This window comes from Callospermophilus lateralis, unplaced genomic scaffold, assembly GCF_048772815.1.
Source record: "Callospermophilus lateralis isolate mCalLat2 unplaced genomic scaffold, mCalLat2.hap1 Scaffold_60, whole genome shotgun sequence".
Classification (NCBI taxonomy): Eukaryota; Metazoa; Chordata; class Mammalia; order Rodentia; family Sciuridae; genus Callospermophilus; species Callospermophilus lateralis.
Window position 1 is genome coordinate 4,225,245 of NW_027514584.1, and position 21,802 is coordinate 4,247,046.

Here is a 21,802-nt window from a genome sequence, read left to right on the forward strand (position 1 = left end):
GCCTAGTCAGCCACCTCACAAGAAATTACGTGTGATACCAGGTAGGATTCTATATGTGCATACAAAAATACATGTGCTGAATAGGCTACTGATAAAGGGAGACAAGAATTCACATATTTGTTAACTTTAAAACACATGGAGAACTATTTCAATTTAAAATTTACTAGATTTATAACACCTACCCTTCATCAAGCAAAAGGTAAATCCAACTATACACCATGCCTCCTCTGAACTGCTTGTATTTCTATTCTGTTTGGATTATTTTTCTCCATCACGTTAGGATTGCTGCAGTCTGGCTGGGCAGAATTCAGGAGCCACCTGGCAAAAGAAACTAACTTTATTTTTAGAACAACACACGCCAAAATAATACCTCGTCAGGGAAAACCTTCAGAGCCCAACTGCCACCACCAGCTTCCCAAAAGCCTCTCAACCTCCCCACTCCTCCTGCTCTTGAGGTCGATTGGCTGGGTCATGTGAGCAGAGGCAAAAAAGTCCCCCAGAGCAACTCCATAGTCTGAAATGGCAGGGAAACAGCCCAATGAGCATCACCACAGAGGAGCCAATCACCTAGATGTTGCTGGGGCTACTGTGAGCCAATCATCAGCTTGCAGTCTGAAAGGGCAGGAAAACAGCTCAATGAGCATCTCCAATGAGCATCACTGCAGAGGAGCCAATCAGCTAGATGTTGCTGGGTCCGTTGTGAGCCAATCATCAGCTGGTAGTCTGAAAGTTTGCTTTGGCCCCTTGGGCTTTGGCTCTCAACATCTTCCCCTCTCTGTTTAAACAACAAGCATGTGGCTTAGGGATTGTGCCTGCCTTAGGTTGTCCAATAGTACATATGGTCCTTACCCATTATCGAATGAGCTGAACTTAAGGTGTAAGCCACCTGTCTTAGGTTGGTATCATTGCAATTGGTTCTTACCCATCACTGACTACAGGTCCAGTATATAGCCACACCTGTGGAGAGGTATTTGTACCAGCGGGTGGGCGAGGTTCTTTGCCTCACCTCTGTTGGCCCCCAAATTTTAGCTGAACGACCATGACAAGCAGAAGGGAGGAAGATACACCAAGCCAATTGACGGCTCCTTTTGGAAAACTTGTACCACCGATGACATCATCAGCAAAAATACCCCAACACTACCACAACTCGCTGCACCAACAGATAGTTCACATGCATGCAAGTGAGTTCACAATGCATACAAGTGATACATAGTCCAGGCAAGTTCTAAAAGCAGTTCAGTGATGACTATTGCAGAAGCTGTAGATTGGTTTTATCTTTGTCTTCACAGACACTGAGATGAAGATAGGAATTCTGGCAATAATGCCTAAAGAAAATATTATGTAACATTCCAGAAGGCACTAAAAGAAAACAATTTTCATAAAAATTTACATTGTCTTGAAGAGAATTATTAAATACAATGAAAAGGAAAGGTTAAAGTAAACAAACAGATCTGTTAACCTCCTTTTTTGTTCACATTTTAAAACAATCCTCAACAGGTGTTTACCCAAATTATATTAAAACATTTACATCACGTGAATAAAAAAAAAAATATTTGGATCCATTTTTTCATGAGCGCTCATCATATATGATATATGGACATACGTACATTCAAATATATAACACAAAACACAAGTGTGCACACATAATATAATACATAAAACACATAACATAATAGTAAAGACCTTATAAGTTTTTATAGGTGAAATCTCCATTGCAATTACTAAAAACTCTATAGTCCAAAAATACAACTGATCAGCAAAACATTAACCTACGTCTGTATGAGCTCAAAAAAAAATAGAACTTCATGATATGGAAAAGGGCAATAATAAAATAGATATTGAAAAAAGCATCCTGGTTCTGTCACAGATGTAAGAATAGCCAAATGGGAGTTCTGGATATCAGCTTTAATGGATTTGAGCCAAATCATCTTCTTTTTTGTCTGTAGAAATCTCTTTAGTTAATCTCTCTGGAATACAAATCTTCTGCTGTTCTCCCTGTGGAAACACGTAAACAGACCCCCAACTCCAGGCAATCACTGGGTCAGGACCTTAGTTAATCTATCTGGAATCCAAATCGGCTGCTGTTCTCCCTGTGGGAACACACAAACAGACCCCTGACTCCAGACAATTACTGGGTCAGGACCTTACCATTGTCCTGTTAGAATATCCTTCCAAAGTACCTTGACTTATGTACATTTTTAGGGCACATATGCCTTTCTGCAGCACTAAGTCCTGAAGAATCCAAATTTTAAAAGTTTAGAGTAAAAAGGGTTATTTTAAGTTTATCTTTGGAGAATATATAACCCTTCCCAATTCCTTCTTTTTGCTTTAATAAGTACCTTTTAATAGTTCAATGAGCTCTTTCAACTCTCCCTTGTCCCTGCGGATTGTATGGGATTCCTGTTATATGAGTAATGCCAAATGATAAGCAAAATTGTTTAAAAGAGGTAGAAGTATAACCGGGGGCATTATCTATTTTTAACTGTTTTGGAATGCCCACAGTGGCAAAATTATGTAAGCAATGAGCTATAACAATTTTAGTTTTTTCTCCAGCATGAAGGGAGCCCATCATAAATCCAGAAGAAGTATCAACTGTAAAATGCAAATAATTTAATTTTCCAAATTCTGGCAAGTATGTGACGTCCATCTGCCAAATATGGTTATGTATCAATCCACTAGGATTGACTCCAAGATTAACTTGTGGTAAAAAGGTCACACAATTTTGACATGGTTTTATTATTTGTCTAGCTTGTTCCTTAGTTATTTTGAAACGCTTTTGTAAAGTACTAGCATTGACATGGAACTTTTTATGAAAATTTATAGCTTCTTCTAGTGTAGAGAAAATATGTATGTATGTCATGTGTAGTTTTATCTGCTAAATCATTGCCCAAACTAAGGGATCCAGGCAATCCTGTATGTGTCCTGATATGTCCTATAAAGAACGGATCTTTTCTGACCCAGATTAGACTTTGTATAGTGGAAAGCAAAGAGAAAACAGTAGAGGAAGGGGAAATCCTACCACCATCTTCAAGTGATACTATAGCACTAACTATATACTGATTATCTGAAAATAAATTAAATACAGATGCTTTAAGCATCACAAAAGCTTGTAATACTGCATTGAGCTCTACGTTTTGAGCTAATTGTTTGGGTACTAAAAATGAAAAAGTTTGATCAGGTGTAACTATTGCTGCTGTACCATTATTTGACCCATCAGTGAATATATTTGGAGCATTTATAATAGGTGTTTTCCTTGTCATTTTTGTAAAAATTATATGATGCGATAACCAAAAGGACAATAAATGATTAGATGGTAAGTGGTTATCAAATGAAACATTAGATTTGGACATGATTATTGCCCAAGTATTTAACTCATTATCTAACTTATCAATTTGATTCATAGCATATGGAGTAATAATTTTATTGAGAGAAATTCCAAACACTCCCTTTGCTGCTTTTATTCCTTTGAGTATTAATTGTCCTACAACCTCAGTATACCTAGTAAGATTAGTGTTAGGAGAATAAGATAAATGTATTCATAATAATGGACCTTCTTTCCAAAAATACTTCTGTAGAAATATTTTTTGTTGGTAGAACAATAAATAATAAAGGCATACTTATATCAATTCTATCCAAATGAATATTTTCCATACATGTTTCAATGATTTTTAATGCCTTTCTTGCTTCAGATGTTAACATTCGGGGTGCAATTGGATCTGATGGACCTTTTAGGATATCAAATAAAGGTTCAAACTCTCCTGTTGGTGTACCTAGATAAGGCCTTATCCAATTTATGTCTCCTAATAACTTTTGAAAGTCATTAAGTGATTTGAGTTGATCTATTCGTATTTGAATTTTTGGTGGATGGACCATGGTTGAGGATAATAGAACTCCTAAATAATTAATTGGAATATTTAATTGTACTTTATCTATTGCTATAAGTAGTTTATAATTTTTTAATAAGTTTGTAAGTGTGGCATAACATTCTAGCAATGTGTTTTTAGCTTTCTGTGCTGATAATACACCATCCATGTAGTGAAATATTGGTAGTTCAGGATTTTGATTTCTATGTGGCTGGATTAATTTGTTAACATAAATTTGACACATAGTTGGACTGTTAGCCATCCCTTCAGGGAGTACTTTCCATTCGGATCTCTGATCAGGACCTTCATGATTCAGTGCAGGGATAGTAAATGCAAAACGTGGACTATCCTCAGGATGAATTGCAATCAAATAAAAACAATCTTTAATATCTATAACTAAAACATACCAGGTTTTTGGCAAAGCAGAACATTGAGGAATTCCCAATTGAGCACGTCCCATAATAACCATCTCACTATTAATGGCTCTTAAATCTTGCAATAATCTCCATATACCATATTTCTTATTGATGACAAAAATGGGAGTATTATGGGGAGATACAGACGGTTGTATATGTCCTTCCACTAATTGTTGTTTTACCAGGTCATGGGTTGCTTGTACCTTTTCTTTAGTCAGGGGCCACTGAGAAAACCGTACTGGTCTTTCTGATTTTCAAGTAATTTTTATTGTCTCAGTGGCCCTGTCTTAAAATCCAAACCATGTATGTCTGTTTTTTGATATATTTGTATTTGTGCTGCTATAACTTGTTCTTGTTTTTCTAATCTTTTTCCTTCCTAAAACCTTGTCTAGCCAAAATAGTGGGTGCATTTTGATTGATGTTATTTGTTAATGTCAAACCTAATTGATCAATGACATCTCATCCCCATAAAGTTACGGGAATATGATCCAATACATATGGCTGTATAGTTCCTTCACATCCTTCAGGATCCTTCCAATCTAATACCATTGCACTTTTATGGGGATTAGTCGCCACTCCTAGGCCTCGAAGCATTTGAGTGGCTTGCTGTAATTGCCAATGTTTTGGCTATTCTTGAAGAGATGATGCTAAGTTCTGCACCTGTACCAGTAGCCAATTACATTCATGTCCTTGAATATTTAGTTTTAGCATGGGGCGAGAATCTAAATTTAAAGAAAGCATAGCCCTATCTACACCTGTGGAGCCTAATCCCTTGGAACCTCTTTCTACAACACGATTGGAAAATTTATCATGTAGGCTTGGTATTATTTGTAACTGTGCTATTCTGTCTCCTGGTAAAATTACTGATATACCCTTTGGAGAACCGGCTATAATTTTTATTTCACCTTCATTATCGAGATCAATTAACCCAGGACTTATCATAAGTCCTTTTAGAGTAGAAGAGCTGTGTCCCAATAATAAGCCTACTGCTCCTTGGGGAAGAGGTCCTTTTACCCCTGAGGGAATGATTTGAACTCCCATCTCTGGAGTTAGTACTGCTCTGCCTGAGGTGCAGATGTCCAACCCTGCACTTCCTCTGGTTTGTCTGATGAGGGATCTGATGGATAATGTGTCCTAGGCACTACCCTGATTGGGTTGCTGGGTTCCTTCAGTGCTCCGTATATTTGTGGTTTGGGCCCCTGGAGCATTGGGCTCCCCTGTCCATTTTTTGGCAACATAGCCTGATGCCTTTTTCCATGATATCATGGATAAACACCTGGTTCTTGTTCATTTTTTGATAATGGAGTACCCTCTATGGTGGTTTGAGAACGGCATTCATTAGCCCAATGTCTCCCTCTATGGCACCGTGGCCAAATACCCGGTATTCTACTCCTTTGATACCTAGTTTTGTTAAACCCTCCTCCTATGGGGCAATTCCTTTTAAAAAGTCCTCTTTGTTCACAATTGTAGCATGTTCTTTTCCTGGCATCTAATGCCTGTTTTACTGCAGCTGTCACGACTTTCCCTTGTTCTAAACCTGTTTTATTGCAGGTGCCACGACTTGCTCTTGTTCATTAATGTCTCTACATAATTAAATATATGTTTTTAAATCTTTATGTTTCCATGGTCTAATGACTTCTCTACACCAACGATTCGCTTGCTCATAAGCCAGTTGTTTTAGTAATGGCATTGCTTGTTCTGTATTCCCCAAAACTCTGGTAGCTGTTTGAATAAGCCTAGCTACAAATTCAGCATAAGGTTCATTAGCTCCTTGTATTCCCTTAGATAATTGACCTTGTAAACCTCAATGTCCTTGTAAAGTCTTTCATGCCTTAACTGCATCTACAGCAATTTGTGTGTATACGCCAGGATCATATGCAATTTGTTGCTGCTGATCCTCATAAGGTCCCTTTCCTAACAACATATCTAGATTTCTCTGAGGATAACCAGCTGTTGCATTTTGACTAGCCGTCTCCTTGCAAAATTCCTCATTGTCAACCTTCCATAACAGGTATTGTCCTCCATTTAGCATAACTTTACACATATTAGCCCAAACTGCTGGCGTCATGTTCAAGTTGTTAATGGATTTGACCATGCTTACAGTGAAGGGTGCTTGAGGACCATAGGTTGTTACAGCCTCTTTCAGCTGCTTCACTGTTTTGAAATTTAAAGCATGGTGAACTCACTGCCCTCCTGCATCAAATACAGGACATGTTAATATTTGAGATCTTGTTTCAGGATCCCAACTATCCACTGCCGGGGTTGGGGGCCTCCCAGCAGATGGAGGTGGCCTTGTTAGTTGAACACTTACGTCCTTTGGAGATAGAAAGTTGATAGTAGCAGTCTCCTCAGAGCTGGTGTTGTTGGCTGGACACTTACACCCTCTGGTGATAGAAAGGTGTTAGTAGCAGTCTCCTGTTGTAACTTTTTCCCTGTTGGCTTTTTCTGCTTTACACTTTCTTTCTCTGTCTGACTAACTTGAGAGGCCTTCTCTTTTACTTGAATTTTTTCCTCTGTCTTACTAGTTCAAGAGACTTCTCTTTAAATTGAATTTTTTCCTCTGTCTGACTAGTTCGAGTGACCTTCTTTTTTAATTGAATTTTTCTTCTTTCTGACTAGTTCAAGAGACTTTCTCTTTTACTTTATTTTTTCCTCTGTCTGACTAGCTCGAGAGACCTTCTTTTTTACTTGAATTTTTATCTCTGTCTGACTAGCTCAAGAGACCTTCTCTTTTACTTGAATATTTCTACTATAATTATAATACAACCCAAGAAGATAACACCAAACAAAACTGAACCATAATGAAACAAATGTGGAACAACAGAAAATCATTATAATAGCTTTTCTATCCTCCTGAAATATCCATCTGTCTTTTCTCCCTATCGGTTTCTCAGATGTGAGCGGTTTTTCTTCCATCTTACCCATCTCCCGGGACAGGCAACTTAAAAGTGAAGCAAAACAAAGGAGGAATCTTAAAATGGCTACCCATCCTCTCGCCCTGCCTTCAGGGGTGTGCAGTTTACCTTATCACTTACCCTCACTCATTCCCCTTGCGGCCCACCAAATGCCACAGTCTCTCTGGGCACAATTCAGGAGCCACTTGACAAAAGAAACAAACGTTATTTTAAGAACCAAACACCCCCCAAAAAACAGCTCCTCAGGAAAACTTTCAGAAACCAACTGCCACCACCGGCTTTCCACAAGCCAGCAGTGACCTACCTCCCTTACTTGGTCATGGAACTCTCTGAACTAGAAGCCAGGCACACAGAGCCAGTTCCAGTCCCAGTCCCAGTGGACTCATTGTTTGGATTTACTAAGGAAAGTGTCAGTTTTTCTTGGTACATACTGATGTGAGGATGGCCAAATGCCAGGAGAGCTCTGAAGTGGAGCCTTTCCTGAGAAAGCAGGTAATGGCTCACCACTGGGTCCTGACAACATCACTGAGTTCGCCAAGAAGACCAAATCTCAGACAGGACAGGCGATTTCACGGGAACATAGCATGGCCTACCAGTCAGAGCACACTCTGTATAGTCACAGACCTACTTGGGGGAAGGAGGTGACTTGTGGGTATGGGTGTGATTTTGTGGTTTTGTCTCATGTTCTGACAATAGGTAGGAAATGCAGAATGTTTGGTTTGGAGTGGACTGTGTCTAGTAAGTCAATTGACACGGCGAGTGTTTCTAAGTCTGTATATCTCTCTGTGTCCGTGTTTGTAGACCATAGAAAAGAGAATGCAGCAATGGATGTGTCCTGTCTAGTCCAAAGCTTCCCAGCATTCATCCTGCCCAATTTATGAATGGACTGCAACTTGCTTTATGAATACGCAACACCTACTATCTTCTTAAGTTCCTGTACTCTTCCTGAATTCTGGCCACTCTCCAGAAGATGATCATGATTTTGTGTCCAAGATATGTACCACCTCCAAGCTCTGGGACCTGGCCATGTACTAGATACCTGATGGGAATGGGAGCATCTCAGAAAACTCAAACATCAGTTTGACTTGTAAAGTCTCAGAGGAGAAACCCTGCTTTGGCCCATTTGCTTACCTATTGTTCATTTGCCCTTAATGTCAGGAAGGTCTTTGTCTCAGGCTACACGTCTGTGAAGTCTGAAGCAAACAGTTTTCAAATGGAAATGAATGGGCATCACCAGTGTCTCTTTGCTTAATTGCTTTGCAAAGGGATGTGCCTGAATCAGCCTCTTGGACCTGTGTGAGGCTGTGGCTTAGATTCTCATCACCTGATGGTTCATTCCATGTATTAATCCAAAACCAAAAAGGCCAAAGAGCAGTCCCTGTGTATGAAGTCTCTTTCATTCCTCTGTATGGCTCCTGACCTCCATCAAGTGAGAATATGGATCCTTTGGGTCAAATGAGTTCTTTAAAGCCCTGGAGAGGCTAGCACAAAGGTTCTTGGGTTTTCTCATGAATCCAATTCACGTAAAAAATCTATACCCTACAATAAGTAGGCCTCAAATTGAAGAAGCAGAGCTGTATTAAAGGCAGCCTCATTTCATCACACCTGGTTCACAGGAAGGGTGTCCTGGCCACCCTGACTTTAGGCAAATGAGGGGCAAGGGAGCTTATTTTGGACACTGTCTTGGGTTTTGCCGCTAATGGAAACCTTCAGAAAGAGCTTAGTATGTGTGTATATATGGAAGAAGATGAGGGCCATGTCGAAGTGTTTTGGTTTTCATTGTGGTCATTTGTGTGGTAGTTGGAAGATATGACTGGGTCCACCTGTGCTGAACCCTGGCTGAACCCTTAGAGACTGAATTTGGAACGGACCTCAGAAATATTACCATGAATTCTGTTGTGATTTTAGTTGGCCACGCATGAGAGTCGCCCTTGAAAACTGAGATCTAGGCCCAAGGTTGCTTTCCAAAGAAAAATGGGAATCTCAGCAAGGATACCACGTGTTTTTTTCTGAAAGACATGGCAGCCATAGTTGAGAGTCAAAAGACACATGGACCTCACATTGTAGACGTCAATACCCCTGGCTTCATATGACCTTTTGGCCACTCTTTGGGAAGCCTTGCCTGTGAGAGTTCTCCAGAGCTTTCAATGAAATGAGTTTTCTCACCATTTAATGGTTACTGAATGAATTGAAACCCGCAGTGCCTCAAACTACATCCTTGAAAAATAGCTAAATAAATAACATGACAATTTTGAATTTTCCATTACCAGATGGCAATGGAGAACTTTTGTATGTCTTGTTGCTGATCATGAGTGTACCAGACAGTTCCTTGATGGACTGGGTTTCATGAAAATGGTGTGGAACAGAGATGCCAGTAAGTTGGAGACTGGTGTGTAGTGGGCCTAGAGCAGTGGTGTGCAGGTGTGTGATAAAATATCTGTGGTGGGGCCATGTGGATCTGCCATTGATTTCCAAATGGCTTGTGACTGACATGGTGCAGCCAGCAGACCCTTATATGTAAAGGCTTATTGTTATATGGAGAGGTTTAAGGGCAATATTCAGATTCAGGTTACTATGGACAAGGGGGCAAGCTATGTGAGATAGAAGGGTGGTTGGTGCATTCTCCTGCAGACACTGACACAGAAGACGTGACAGAACTCTCTCCAGGACTGTGTCCCATTTGAACTCATTGTATTTTATGAAGCAAATACCAAACTCCCAGTGCAGCAGCAAGAAACACCACGAAAGTTGGAGGATGATCAAATGTCTTCACAGTCCACACGGGGAGACACTTAGCAACATGAGGCCACAGTTTACCTACAAAGAAAGAATTCAACAATGCTGCCTCATGTTCATTAGAAAATAAGAAACCATGTCGTGCAGCTCACATAGAAACAGACCCAGCTTTGATGGTCTCACTACAAAGGAAGCTGAAGTAATGGCAACAACATATATTTCAAGTGCCCAACCTCAGAGGCAGTTACTCAAGAAGTATTTAGGCCAGCAGAACTCCATGTTTGTGGAGTGTTTACCTTGTCCCTTACTTTTGGAAACTCCTCTACCACCTCCAAGGTTGTGAACTCCTGAGCATATTCCATTCCAGATATGTTTTCACAGATTTTCTAACTCTTCTCCTCTAATTTTGTCTTACTTGGGGCGAAGGTAATGTCAAGGCATTGTTCTGGATGAAAGTGGGAAGATTTTTGTGCACCACATATTTGTATACACATCAGATACATTTTCCAATTTTCCATTTAAAATGCTGAATCCCTGACAATAACTCATAAACTACTAGACTTTGACTACTAATCCTAATTTGATGGAGAAACATAACCCAAAAAGAATACAAATACAAACAGTTCAGAGGAGGCATGGTGTATAGTTGGACTTGACTTTTGAATGAGAAAGGGTAGGTGTTATAAATCTATTCAATTTTTAATTGAAATAGTTATCCATGTGTTTGTAAAGGTAACAAATATGTAAATTCCTGTCTCCCTTTCTCTGTAGCCTATTCAGCACATGTATTTTAATATGCACATATAGAATTCTACCTGGTATCACAAGTACATTTTTGTGAGGTGGCTGACTTGGAAGATACAAATTGTGAGAAGGGATCACTCCTCCTAAACGCTGTTGGAATTGAAAATTAAACTTATGTGTGAGCTTTCCAGTTGAACAACATTATACATAAACAACTGATGGATCTAAAGAAATATTCCATGTGTGAATCCAAAACCAAAATGGCAAAAAAGCAGTTATTGGGAATTAAGTCTCTCGCCTTTCTCTGTAAGTTTTTTGACCTCCATAAAGTGAGAATAGGGATTTTTTTGGGTCAAATGAGTTCTGCAACGCCCTGCAGATGCTAGCCCACAGGTGCTTGGTTTTTCTCATGACTCCAATTCACTAAAGTATCAAAACCCCACAGTCAGTAGGCCTCAAATTAGAGAAGCGGAGGAATAATAATGGCAGACCTATTTGATCACTCCTGGTTCACAGGATGGGTGTCCAGGCCACCCTGACTTTAGGCAAATGAGGGGCAATGGAGCTTATTTTGGACACTGTCTTGGGCTTCGTCCCTCATGATAAACTCAAGCCAGAGGTTATGATGAGTGTCTATATGGAAGAACATGAGGGTCATGTGAAAGTGTTTTAATTTTAATTTTGGTCTTTTTTGTGGTGGTTTGAAGAGATGACTGGATCCGCCTGGGCTTCGACTCTGGTGTGATTGCCCTTAGAGACTGACTTCTCATACTGCCATCAGAGAAGTATTGCCATGAATTGTGTTTGGATTTTAAGAAGCCATTCATCAGAGTGGCCCTTGGAAACTGAGGTCTAAGCCCAGGGTGGCTTTCCACAGAGCCCTGGGAATCTCAGCAGGAAATCTCATGATTTTATTCAGAAAAACTTGGCAGCCATAGTTCAGAGTCAAAACCCACATGGACCACACATTGTAGACCTCATGGGCTTGGCTTCATGTGACTTTGTGGCCACATTTTGGGAAGCCTTGCCTGTGATTGTTCTCCAGAGCTTTTATTGAAATGAGCTTCCTCACCATTTAATTGTTCCTGAATGAATTCAAACCCACAGTGCCTCCAACATCATCCTTATAAAATGGCTAGATAAATACCATGAAATTTTTGAAATTCCCATGACCCCATGGCACGGGACAACCTTTGGATGTCCTGTTGCCAATCATGAGTATACCAGACAGTGCCTTGCTTGACTTGGTTTCATGAAAATGGTGTAGAACAGAGATGCCAGTAAGTTGGAGCCTGATGAGTAGTGGGCCTAGAGAAGTGGTGTGCAGGTGTGTGATAAAATATCTGTGGTGGGGCCATGGGGATCTGCCATTGGCTTCCAAATGGCTTGTGACTGACATGGTGGAGGCAGCAGACACTTATATGTAAAGGCATCTTATTATATGGAGAGCTTTAAGGGCAATGTTCAGAATCAGGTTGCCATGGTCAAGGGTGCAATCTATGTGGGATTCAAGCCTGGTTGGTGCATTATCCTGCAGACCTGACACAACACACGTGACAGAACTCCCTCCAGCACTGTGACCCATTTGAACACCTTGTATTTGGTGAAGCAAATACCAAACTCACACTGCAGCAGCAAGAAACACTACAACAAGTGGAGGATGACCAAATGGCTTCACAGTCCGCACGGAGAGAGACTTAGCCCCCAGTGGCCATAGTTTACCTACAAAGAGAGAAGTCAGCACTGCTGCCTCATGTTCATTAGAAAATAAGAAACCATGTCCTCCAGGTCACTTAGCTACATACCCAGCTTTGATGGTCTCTCTACAAAGGAAGCTAAAGCTCCTGACAACAACAAATATTTCAAGTGCCCAAACTCAGAGGCAGTTTCTCAAGAAGTCATTAGTCCAGCAGAGCTCCATGTTTGTGGAGTATTTACCCTTCCCTTACTTTTGGAAACTCCTCTACCACCTTCAAGGTTGTGAACTCTTGAGCATATTCCTTTCCAGATATGTATTCACAGATTTTCTAACTCTTCCACTCTAATTGTGTTTTATTTGGGGCGAAGGTAAAGTCAAGGCATTGTTCTGGATGAGAGTGGGAAGATTTTTGTGTAGCACATATTTACATACACATTGGATTCATTTTTCTTTTTTCCATTCAAAATACTGAATCCCTGACACTAACCCATACCCTACTAGACTCTGAGTACTAATTCTAATATGATGGAGAAAAATAACCCAGACAGAATAGAAATACAAGCAGTTCAGAGGAGGCATGGTGTAGAGTTGGACTTGCCTTTTGCATTATATAGGGTAGGAGTTATAAATATAGTCAATTTTTTGTTGAAATAGTTCTCCATGTGTTTTTAAAGTTAACAAATAGGTGAATTCCTCTCTGCCTTTCTCTGTAGCCAATTCAGCACATGTATTTTCATATGCACATATAGAATCGTACCTGTTATCACATGTACATTCTTGTGAGGTGGCTGACTAGGCAGATACAAATTGGGAGAAGAGTTCACTCCTCCTAAAACGAGTTGGAACTGAAAATTCAACCTGTGGGTGAGCTTCATAGATGAACAACATGATAAATAAATCTACGTTCCGTAAAATGAATATTTTTGGATCAGTGTAGGATATACATTTCATGATTAATTTCGATTGGCATATATATTGCTACTTTTTAATGTCTCTCTCTCTCTGTGTGTGTGTGTGTGTCTGTGTGTGTGTGTGTGTGTGTATAGATATACACTCTCCAGATTTTTCAAAATATGAAATATATGTGTCTTATTGTACACTCCCTAAATTCATTCATATTCATGTATGTGGATTTATAATCAAATTTTCAAAAGATTATTCTCAGAAATATTCATCCACCTGAAATACATATTTGTTTCCTAGAACTGAAAACTAACTTCAGTGAATGGTGCATATGAATCCTAATATTTATACAGTAACTGACCCAGTTTAATATCAATGCAAGTAGATTCCTATGGAACATGATGTGTATTTTGATTTTTATTTTTAGTCAACCCTGGTACATTATTATTTCTTCAGTTTATGGTAATCATAAGATATATATTTTATTCACAAGTTAGCAAATTTAAAGGCATTTGTTTCACTTTCAATCACTTCCTGCTTCAGAACACATGTATTCCTCCATGTTTCTTAACTGGTCTTTTCATGAGACTTCTTTCTAAACATATTATTTTCGATTTCTATAATCACTTTTGAAGCAAAACTCATACACTCTTCATGATAAAATATAACCCTAATATTACCATTAGAGGTATACATGGTTGGAATGAATGATTGTATATCAATATAAGATTTCCTGTATGCTTTCAGATATCAATTCAATCAGTTATTTAAAGCGGAACCAGTTATATTATTTATTCACAGTATGGTCTATTCTTGCATTATCTCTATGTTTTTAGACAGATGGTCCACCTCTTTGTACCCCCAATACTCATTTATACGTCTTCAAAATATTGCTCCCAGAAATGGTGGAATAAATACTCATGTCACCTGATCTACATATACATTTTATCACAGTAATATTCTCGAAAATAAAGCAAAGGTGACACTTATGATTGTACCAAATCCTAAATTTCAAGTGAGCATGATTTCTAAAAACATCCATGTCCACAATGCCTAATGCTCTCAAATGTCAATTCAATTGGTGACTACATACTTGCTTCTTTCTAAGATTATATATTCAAACTCAACCCTGTTGAAAATGTCTAATCCTATCACTCACTTTATACTTTGCCTGATTTCCTAATGTCTCTATTGATATCAGCTTCCTACATTATTTCCCCATGTCATTATTTTAAATGACTGTTCATATGTGCTGACATTTATATTCACTCTGTACCTGAAACCCAGTTGCTAAAGAACTTTTGGTCCCAATCCTATACTCACTCTTCTTTCTGAATCTACTGACTATCTCCCAAATTCTGCTCACTATCCTTTTTTGAATGGATGTTCTCTTCGACATTCAATCATCCAAGGTACAAGGTCCGATGCCATTGTATATTGCTTTATCTGAGACATCTGTGCAGGACATAATTCAAATCTAAGTCTCCCACTCAAGGGCCCAATCACTTTCTGGCCTTCAAATCTTACTTAGTTTTCTGTTTTCATACATATATTTCACCTCTGTATTCTTATAAATATCGCGGGTTCCCAATACCATTATTCATCAAGCAAAATGATTCCTAACCCAAATCGAACATGTTATTAACCCAAACCATATACTGTTCCCTTATTCTAAATTTATAGAAGAGCAGGTACAGTGTTGGTCTTACAATACAGAAATGTAGAGGATCTACCACCTACTGAGAACCTCTAAGGTACATGCAGAAATGATCCCTGGAGAAGATCTAGGAAGCTATGAAGGACCTGAGAGAGCAAAAGTCATCTTCCATGGAAAACAACCTGTTCTGGATGAGGGGTTGTGTCTGAGTCAGCCTCTCTGTTCCTAATGTAGAGAAGATGGACCACACCAGGCCTGTGTGGAGAGCTGTTTCCAGGTGCCTATGGGTTATATACCATTCAAACTTTTGAAAGTGTCACAGGAAATAGGGGCAGCATCCATCTCATGGGACCATTAAAAGCAACTGTTAGGACAAAGTGGTTGCAAAGGCAGTGACCTCAATCAGTTCCAGAAGGAAGTGACCTCATCTCAATCCCTTGGTGATGGAATTCTCTGAACTTGCGATCCAGGAAGCCAGGCACCCAGAGCCAGTCCCAGTCCCCATCCCAGTGGGTTCACTTGTTTGGATATTCCAAGGACAGAGTCAGTCTTTCTTGGTATCTACTGATGTGAGGATGGCCAAATTCCAGGACAGCTTTGAAGACAGGCCTTTCCAGAGAAAGCAAGTAGTGGCTCACCGAGGGCTCCTGACAACTTCAAAGAGTTGGCCAAGGAGACCAGATCTGGGACAGGACAGGCCATTTCGTAGTAACATAGTAAGGCTCACCAGTGAGAGTACACTCCGGATAGTCACAGACCTACTTGGGGGAAAGAGATGCCTTTGTAGGTGTAGTTGTGTATTTGTGTTTTTTTTTTCTCTTGTTCTGAGAAAAGGTAGGAAAGGCGGTTTGTTTGGTTTGGAGTGAATTGTTTCTAGTAAGTTGTTTGACAAGGCAAATGTTTCTAGGTCTGTGTATCCCAGTGTGTCTGTGGTTGTAGACATTAGAAAAGAGAATGCATCAATGGATGTGTCCTGTCTAGTAGAAAACTTCCCAGCATTCATTCTGCCCAATTTATGAATGGACTGTGGCTTGCCTTATTTAAGGGCAACACCTTCAAACTTCCTAAGTTCCTGTTTTCTTCCTGAATTCTGGCCACTCTCCCGAATAGTCTCATAGTTTTGTGTCCATTATATGTACCACCTCCAAGCTCTGTGACATGGATAGCTGAAATGAATGGCGAGTGTCTCAGAAAACTCAGATATCAGTGTGAGCAGTAAACTTTCAGTAGAGAAACCCTGCTTTGGGCCTTTTGCTAACCTATTGTTCTGTTTCCCTGAATGTCAGGAAGGTCTCTGCCTCAGGCCAACCATTTTTGAAGCCTGAAGAAAATGGTTTTCAAATGGAAATGAATTGGTATCTCCTGTGGCTCTTTGCTTACTTGCTTTGGAAAGGGATATGTCTAAATAAGCCTCTTGATCCTGTGTGAGACAATGGCTTAGATCTCAACACCTGATGGATCTAAAGAAAGATCCCATATGTGCATCCAAAAGCTAATTGACAAAAGAGCAGTCATTGTGGATGAAGTCTCTCGCTTTCCTCTGTAAGGTTCCTGACCTCCATCAAGTGATTATAGGGATCCTTTGGGTAAAATGAGTTCTTCAAAGCCCTACAGAGTCTAGCCCCTAAGTGCTCGGGTTTTCTCATGACTTCAATTCACATAAAGAATCTAAATCCCACAGTCAGAAGGCCTAAAATTGGAAAAGCAGAGCAGTATTTACGGCAGGCCTATTTGATCACTCCTGGTTCACAGGAAGGGTGTCCAGGCCACCATGACTTTATGCAAATGATGGGCAAGGAAGCTTATTTTGGAAACTCTCTTTGGCTGCAACCCTCATGGAAACCTCCAGCCAGAGGTTATGATGAGTGTTTATATGGAAGATGATGAGGGCCATGTGGGAGTGTTTTGGTTTTAATTGTGGTCATTTGTGTGGTGGTTGGAAGAGATGACTGGGTCCAACTGGGCTTGCACATTTGTGTGATTCCTTTAGAGACTGACTTCTGGAACTGACCTCACAGAAGTATTGCCATGAATTGTGTTGGGATTTTAAGAGTCCATGCATGAGAGTCGCCCTTGGAAACTGAGATCTACTCCCAGGGTTGCGTTCCACAGAGCACTGGGAATCTCAGCTAGGGTATCACATTATTTTATTCTGAAAGACTTGGCAGCCATACTTGAGAGTCAAAACACACATGGACCTCACATTGTGGACCTCAATGGGCCTGGCTTTATGTGACCTTTTGGCCACTCTTTAGAAAGGCTTGCCTGTGAGAGTTTTCCAGAGGTTTCATTGAAATGAGCTTCCTCAACATTTAATACTTCCTGAATGAATTGAAACCCCCAGTGCCTCCAACTTCATCCTTGAGAAGTGGTTAGATAAATACCATGAAATTTCTAAAATTCCTATGACCAGGTGGCACTGGAGAACCTTTGGATGTCCTGTTGCTGATCATGAGTATACCAGACAGTGCCTTGATTTACTGGGTTTCATGAAAATGGTGTAGAACAGAGATGCCAGTAATTTGGAGCCTGCTGAGTAGTGGGCCTAGAGCAGTGGTGTGCAGGTGTGTGATAAAACATCTGTGTTGGGGCCATGTGGATCTTCCATTGGCATCCAAATGGCTTGTGACTGACATAGTGTAGCCAGCAGAACCTTATATGTAAAGGCATCTTGTTCTATGGAGAGTTTTCAGGGCAATGTTCAGAATCAGGCTGCTAGGGTCAAGGGGGGAAAGCTATGTGAGATAGAAGCCAGGTTGGTGCATTCTCCTGCTGACCCTGACCCACCACACGTGACAGAACTCCTTCCAGGACTGTGTTCCAGTTGAAATCCTTTTATTTCGTGAAGCATATATCAAATTCCCAGTGCAATAGCAAGAAACACCATGGATAGTGGAGCATGACCATATGGCTTCACAGGTGGCCTCAGGCCACCCCTTTGTGAAGCCCTAAGAAAACAGTTTTCAAACGGAAATGAATGTGCATCACCTGTGTCTCTTTGTTTAATTTCTTTGGAAAGGGATGTGTCTGAAAAAGCCTTTTGGCCCTGTGTCAGGCTCTGGCTTAGATTCCCAACAACTGAGGTATCTAAAGAAAGATACCATGTGTGCATTCAAAATCAAAATTGCAAAAATTGCAGTCATTGTGGATGAAGTGTCTCGCCTTCTTCTGTAAGGTTCCTGACCTCCGTCAAGTGAGAATAGGGATCCTTTGGGTCAAATGAATTCTTCAAAGCCCTGCAGAGGCTAGCCCATAGGTGCTTGGGTTTTCTCATCATTACAGTTCACTTAAAGAATCTAAACCCCACAGTCAGAAGACCACAAATGGTAGAAGTGGAAAAGTATTAATGGCAGGCCTATTTGATCACTCCTGGTTCACAGGAAAGGTGTCCAGGCCACCCTGACTTTATGCAAATGAGGGGCAAGAAATCTTATTTTGGACACTATTCGGCTGTGCCCCTAATGGAAAACTGCAGCCAAAGGTTTTGATGAGTGTCTATATGGAAGAAGATGAGCGCCCTGTGGGAGTGTTTTGGTTTTAATTATATTCATTTGTGTGGCGGTTGGAAGAGATGACTGGGTCCACCTGGTCTTGAACTCTGGTGTGATTCCCCTTAGAGACTGAGTTCTGGAACTGACCTTAGAGAAGTATTGCCATGAATTGTGTTGGGATTTAGGAGGCCACGCATGAGACTCGCCCTTGTAAACTGACATCTAGGCCCAGGTTGGCTTTCAACAGATCATGGGAATCTCAGCCAGGATATCACATGATTTTATTCTGAAAGACTTGGCAGCCATAGTTGAGAGTCAAAACACACATGGACCTCACATTGTAGACCTCAAAAGGCCTAGTTTCATGTGACCATTGCCTGTGAGAGTCTCCTGAGCTTTCATTGAAATGAGCTTCCTTACCATTTAACGTTTCCTGTATAATTCAAACCCCCAGTGCCTCCAACATTACCCTTGAAAATTGGCTACATAAATACCATGAAATTTTTGAAATTCCCATGACCAGGTGGCACTGCAGAACCTTTGGATGTCCTTTTGATGATCATGAGTATGCCAGACAGTGCCTTGATTGACTGGGTTTCATGAAAATGGTGTAGAACAGAGATGCCAGTAAGTTGGAGCCTGCTGAGTAGTGGGCCTAGAACAGTGCTCGGCAGGTGTGTGATAAAACATGTGGTGGGGCAATGTGGATCTGCTTTTGGCTTCCAAATGGCTTGTTACTGACATGGTGCAGCCAGCAGACCCTTCTGTGTAAAGGCATCTTTTTATATGGAGAGGTTTCAGGGCAATGTTCAGAATCAGGTTGCTATGGTCAAGGGGTCAAGCTATGTGGGATAGAAGCCTGGTTGGTGCATTCTCCTGAAGATCCTGACCCACCACTCATGACAGAACTTCCCCCAGCACTGTGACCCATTTGAACCTCTTGTATCTCTTGAAGCAAATACCAAACTCCCAGTGCAGCAGCAAGAAACACCACAAAAATTGGAGGATTACCAAATGGCTTCACAGTCCACACGGGGAGAAACTTAGCCACCAGTATCCACAGGTTACCTACAAAGAGAGAATTCAGCACTGCTGCCTCATTTTCTTTGAAAAATAAAAAACCATGTCCTCCAGGTCACATAGATGCAGAACCAGCTTTGATGGTCTCACTACAAAGAAGCTAAAGCTCCTGACAACAACATGTATTTCAAGTGCCCGACCTCAGAGGCAGTTTCTCAAGAAGTTTTAGCCCAGCAGAGCTCCATGTTTGTGGAGTGTTTACCCTGTCCCTTACTTTCGGGAACTCCTCTACCACCTCCAAGGTTTCAAAACCCTGAGCAAATTCCTTTCCAGATATGTGTTCACTGATTTTCTAACTCTTCTCCTCTAATGTTGTTTTAGTTGGGGTGAAGGTACTGTCAAGGCATTATCCTGGATGAGAGTGGGAACATTTTTGTGTAGCACATATTTACATACACATTGGATTCATTTTTCAATTTTCCATTCAAAATACTGAATCCCTGACACTAACCTCTACCTTACTACACTCTGACTACTAATACTAATAAGATGGAGAAAATAACCCAAACAGAATCAAAATACAAGCATTTCAGAGGAGGCATGGTGTACAGTTGGACTTGCCTTTTGCATTATATAGGGTAGGCGTTATATATATAGTCAATATTTTGTTGAAATAGTTCTCCATGTTTTTTTTATCGTTAACCAATATGTGAATTCCTCTCTCCCTTTTTCTGTAGCATATTCATCACCTGTAATTTTATATGCACACATAGAATCCTACCTGGGACCACATGTACATTCTTGTGAGGTGGCTGACTTGGGAGATACAAATTGTAATAAACCACTCCTCCTAAACGATGTTGGAACTGAAAATTCAAATTATGGGTGAGTTTCCTACTTGAACAATATTATACATAAATCCATGTTCAGTAAAATAAATATTTTTGAATCTGTCGATGATATATATTTCATGTTGAATTTTGATTGGCATATATATTTCTATTTTTAATGTCTGTGTGTGTATATATATATATATATATATATATATATATATATATATATATATATATATATTTATATATGCACTCTCCAGATTTTTCAAAATATAAAATATGTGTTTTATTTTACACTCACTAATTTCATTCATATTCATATATGTGGACTTATAATCAACTTTTCACAAGATAAATCTTAGAAATATTCATTCATCTGAAATACATATTTGTTTCCTAGTACTGAAAAGTAAGTTCAGTGAATGGTGCATACAAATCCTAATATTTCTACAGTAACTGACCCAGTTTAACATCAATGCAAGTAGATTCCTATGGGACATGATATGTATTTTGACGTTCATTTTTATTCAACACTGGTAGATTACTATTTCTTCAATTTATGCACATCATAGGATATATATTTCATCCACAAGTAAGGAAATTTATAGGCATTTGTTTCACTATCAATCACTTCCTGCTTCAGAACACATGTATTCCTCCATGTTTCTTGACTGGTCTTTTCATGAGAATAAGGACGGACAAGTCAAGGCAAGGCACCTAAGATAGCACCGAAGACACGGAAACAGTCCTATTTGGTTGCAAATGGATTTAGAGGGCATTGCTTCTGTTGTAATCAATTAATCACCTGATTCACAAGTTTAGATTGTTTCAGAATTTTGCACCAAACATGTAAGGGAGGGCCTCAGAAGTTCACATTCTGCAGAAGTTCCCAAAAAGCAGTTTTAGTTTCTGTTTTTTTTTTTTTCTCTCTGTTCTGGGAAAGTTAACATTTTAAGGACACCTGGGAGGGGGAGAGCTTTTTTCTTCTCTTTTTTTCTCCCTTCCAGCTGTTACCATGGAGCCCAGTTGTTAACTTCTTTATCTTAGAAATGTAGCCATCTCTGTGAAGCCCCAGCTCAAAGCCAGAGGCCTTGTTCACATATTGCCAGCATTTTGACTGACTCTTTCCAAACATATTATTTTCGATTACCATAATCAGTTTTGTAGCAAAACTAACATATCTTCATGAAAAAAGATAACCCTAATATTAATATTAGATGTATAACTGGTTGGAATGAATGATTGTATATCAATATAAAATTTCTTATATATTTTCAGATATCAATTCAATCCATTATTTAATGTGGACCCAGTTATATCATTTATTCACTGTATGGTCTATTCATGCATTATCTCTATATTCGTAGACATAGGTTACACCTCTTTGTACCCCCAATACCCATTTATATGTGTACAAAATATTGCTCCCAGTAATGGTGGAAGAAATACTCATGTCACCTGATCTACATATACATATTATCACAGTAATATTCTGGACACAAATGCAAAGGTCACACTTATGATT